The sequence below is a fragment of the Penaeus japonicus genome, unplaced genomic scaffold (assembly GCF_977035675.1).
Source record: "Penaeus japonicus unplaced genomic scaffold, GWHDUDI00000001_assembly GWHDUDI00000002, whole genome shotgun sequence".
In the NCBI taxonomy this organism is placed as follows: domain Eukaryota; kingdom Metazoa; phylum Arthropoda; class Malacostraca; order Decapoda; family Penaeidae; genus Penaeus; species Penaeus japonicus.
The window spans coordinates 49570262-49575261 of NW_028234404.1; positions in this window are offsets into that span (position 1 = coordinate 49570262).

Here is a 5000-nt window from a genome sequence, read left to right on the forward strand (position 1 = left end):
TACGAACGCGTTCATTCGTCCATAGAAAACGCGTTCAATCTAAGGAAACGCGTTTCTCCTTCCTAGCTCCTCCCCTTTTGCTAAGCCTCTCTGCTTCTTCAAGAACCATTTATTCTTTTGAAATATTGCACAGCCGAAACACCAGAGACTCCGAAGTTCTTTGAAATATATAAAGTAGGACACTCCCTGTGGTCCACTAAGCTTATTGCATGTCTGTGTTTTTAGGAAACAGGTTTTGACCTCTGCGTATGTGTAAGTAAAGAAAAGAAGATCTATCAGTGATTTTGATGTAAGTAGATTTAGAAGAAAAAAAAGAAAATATATATATATATGACTGTCAAGTCTATCGTGATGTTTTCTATTAATGAGATAAATATGATTAGAAAATGGATGGAATAATTATGGTGATGATGATGATGATGATGAAGTGAGGATGATGATGGTAATAACGATAACTTTGATGACATTGAATTTGATTATAATGATTATGATGATGGTGATTTTAATAGTAATAGTAACGATGATTATAATGATAATGATAATATCAGTAATGATGATAACACCAACAGTAATAGTAATGATAATCGTCATGATAGTAATAATGGTAAAACATAATAGTAATAACAATGATAATACTAATGATAATGCTCAGAAGAAATAGCAATGTAAATAGTGATGATAATATTGAGAATGATAATAATGATTATGATGGTAATGATAATGATAATAATTAAGCTAGGAATGATAACAAATATTGATAATAATAATGCCGATGATAATCATGATAATATTGATTATGATAATGATGATAATAACAATATCAACAACAGTATAATAATGATGCTGATAATGATGACAATGATAGTTATAATGATAATGAAAACAATAATGATAGAAGTAATAATTATGATAATAACAATAACGACAATAAAATGATGGCAATGATGATGATTAGAAAACGTCAACAATAAATATAACAATTATAATGAATATGATAGTAATGATACTAATAATGATAATGATGAAAATAAAAGTAGTAATGGTAATGATATTTAGGATGATAAAAATAATGATGATAGCTATAAATTCAATGATAAAGATGATGATAATAATATCATTAGTAAATGAAAAACAATAATAATCATAATGATGATGAAAGAGGATAATAAGGATCATATATTTTTCATCATAGTACTAATAATAACAAAGGTTACAATGACGAAGATGATGAAATAGCAGTAGTATGAGTAATTGTTATAATCATAATGATAATGATTATGATAGCAGCAGTAGTCATAATGATAATGATAACAAGGATAGTATTACTATTGCCGTCATCATTATCATTATCATTATCATGGTGATGATGATAATAGAATAATAATGATGATAAAAACGACAATGGAATTGATAATGATATCAACATTAGTAATAAAGTAATGAAAATATATAAAACTGATAACGATGATGATTATACTGATAACAGCAATAATCCCAATGAATAGGAGTATAGAAATAGAAATGAAGATAATGATGATGATGATAATAATAATAATGGTAATAAGAGTACTGATAATATTCCAATTAACGATAGTAACAATGACAATAATGACAGTAATAATAATAATGATAACAATGATTATAATGATAATCATTATAAGAACATTAATAAGAACAACAACAATAAATCATAAATTGTACTAACAATGATAATGATATCAATGATGATATTGATAATGATAGTGATAGTAATAATGATAATGATAATAACAATGGCAATAGTAATAATGATTATAATAATGATAATGAAGATGATAATAATAATAGTAATAATAATAATAATAATAATAATAATAATAATAACAATGATAATAATTACAATGATATCAATTATCATGATAATAATGATAATAATGATGATAATAGTAATAATATTATCATTACTATTATCATTATTATTATCACTATCATGATAATGATGATAATAACAATATAATAAGAATTATGATAATTATAATAGTAACAATAATGATAAAGATGTTAATGATAATGATGAAGATTAATGGTACGAACAGAAGTTACAATATAATGATGATATAAAGAAAATATTAATAAACAAAATACCAAGAACATCAATTTCATTAGCTTCAGAATAAACTACATTAAATAACAAAGGAAGTTCCGCAGGCCCTTATTGTGAGCCAACCCCCCTCCCCTCCTCCCCTCCTCCTCCCCTCCTCCATCCCCCCCTCCTCCTATCGCTTCCTCCCTTCTCTTCCCCCCTCTCCTCCTATCCCCTCCTCTTCTCCCCTCTCCTTGTTTTTCCTCTCTCTCTTTCTCCTCTCCCTCCTCCTCCTCCTCCTCCTCCTCCTCCTCCTCCTCCTCCTCCTCTCTACCTCCCCCCACCCCACCTCTTCTCCTGCCTCACAAAGGAGAGGTTTCAAAATAGAACCAGGTGAGAGGAAGAGGGAGAGGGGGGGTAGATGGGGGGGGTAGAGGGGATAGGGGGGGAAAGGGAGAGGTAGAAGGGGTAAGGGAAGGGAAAAGGGAAAGGGAGAAGGGGTTAGAAGGGAGGAGAGTGTTAGAGGGGGGAAAGGAGAAGTCCAGATGATTAAAGAAGGAAAAGAAATAAAGGAAGAAGGGAATAGGGATGAAGAAGGGAGAGGGAGTAGAGTAAAGAAGAGGACGCCACAGAATAAGGAGAAGAGGGGAGGCGAAGGGGGAGAGGAAGAGGCTACAGAAGAAGGAGAAGAGGGGGGAGGGAGAGGGGAGAGGAAGAGGCTACAGAAGGAGAAGAGGGGGGAAGGGAGAGGGGAGAGGAAGAGGTTATAGAAGAAGGAGAAGAGGGGGGAAGGGGGAGGGGAGAGGAAGAGGCTACAGAAGGAGAAGAGGGGGGAAGGGAGAGGGGAGAGGAAGAGGCTATAGAAGAAGGAGAAGAGGGGGGAAGGGAGAGGGGAGAGGAAGAGGCCACAGAAGAAGGAGAAGAGGGGGGAAGGGAGAGGGGAGAGGAAGAGGCTATAGAAGAAGGAGAAGAGGGGGGGAGGGAGAGGAAGAGGCCACAGAAGAAGGAGAAGAGGGCGGAAGGGAGAGGGGAGAGGAAGAGGCTATAGAAGAAGGAGAAGAGGGGGGAAGGGAGAGGGGAGAGGAAGAGGCTACAGAAGAAGGAGAAGAGGGGGGAGGGGGAGGGGAGGGGAAGAGGCTTCAGAAGAAGGAGAAGAGGGGGGGAGGGAGAGGGGAGAGGAAGAGGCTACAGAAGAAGGAGAAGAGGGGGGAAGGGAGAGGGGAGAGGAAGAGGCCACAGAAGAAGGAGAAGAGGGGAGAGGGGAGAGGAAGAGGCCACAGAAGAAGGAGAAGAGGGGAGAGGGGAGAGGAAGAGGCTACAGAAGAAGGAGAAGAGGGGAGAGGAGGGAGAGAGGAAGAGGAGAGGGGACAGAAGAGAAGGAAGAAGAGAGGGGAAGGGAGAGGGGAGAGGAAGAGGTCACAGAAGAAGGAGAAGAGGGGGGAGGGGAGAGGGGAGAGGAAGAGGCTACAGAAGAAGGAGAAGAGGGGAGAGGGGAGAGGAAGAGGCTACAGAAGAAGGAGAAGAGGGGAGAGGGGAGAGGAAGAGGCTACAGAAGAAGGAGAAGAGGGGAGAGGGGAGAGGAAGAGGCTACAGAAGAAGGAGAAGAGGGCGGAAGGGACAGGGGAGAGGAAGAGGCAACAGAAGAAGGAGAAGAGGGGGGAAGGGAGAGGGGAGAGGAAGAGGCCACAGAAGAAGGAGAAGAGGGGAGAGGGGGAGGCAAGCCAAGCAGCTTTAATTAAGTCATTACCGGCAGCCAACGTTGACACATTCCCTTGTCATCTACACGCGTGTGATCAAGAGCAGCGAAAGGGGAAGCGGAATCTAAGAATAAATGGAAGAAAATGGATAAGGAAAGAGAGAAGCGATGAAAGAGAGAGAAACAGAAGGAAGTTGAAAGAAAATTCTAAATTAAAGAAAGTAGCATTCAGTTTTCTTGGGAAAATGGGATGAAAAAGAGTTTCCACGAAATGAAAAAGATATATATGTATATGTATATATATGTGTATATATATATATATATATATATATATATATATATATATATATATATATATATATATATATATATATATATATATAGATAGATAGATAGATAGATAGATAGATAAATAAATATATGTCCATGATAATGGTACTGTAAAGTATGGTGGTGGTGATGATGATGATGAATATGACGGGGCAAAAAAAAAATAATAATAAATAAATAAATAAAGATAAAACACAAACAAGAAACCACAGACACACACAAACGCGAAACCCAAGCACCCGGACCTGAAAGCACAATAGTGGAAAAGCAAAGCCGACAGGATATCGCCGGCCGTGAGCGCTTGCAGGGACAGTCTCGGGACGCTAACAAGCTGGAGGAAGTTGTTGGCGCTGCTTCTGACGCTTTTGTTGTCGTCTGCCTCAGCTGTGATGGGCCCCGAATGGCGCCGCTGCTTGCCTGTTTGCCTGAGAGAGGGAGAGAGAAAGAGAGAGAGGAGGGGGGGAGAGAGAGAGGGGGGAGGAGGGAAAGAGAGAGAGAGAGAGAGGGAAGGAAGGAGAGAGAGAGAGACAGAGAGAGAGAGGGTGGGGGGAGGAGGGAGGGAGAGAGAGAGAGAGAGAGAGAGAGAGAGAGAGAGAGAGAGAGAGAGAGAGAGAGAGAGAGAGAGAGAGAGAGAGAGAGAGAGAGAGAGAGAGAGAGGAGGGGGGGGGGGGAGGAGGAGAGAGAGAGAGAGAGAGAAGGAGAGAGAGAGAGAGAGAGGGGGGGGGGGAAGGAAGGAGAGAGAGAGAGAGAGAGAGAGGGAGGGAGGGAGGGAGGGAGAGAAAGACTGACGGACAGGGAAAAAGAGAGAGAGAGAGAGAAAGAAAGAGAGAGAGAGAGAGAAAGAGAGAGAAAGGTGGTAGGGAGGGAGAGGGCGAAAGAGAGAAAGAGAGAGACTGAATGGTAGGGGAGAGA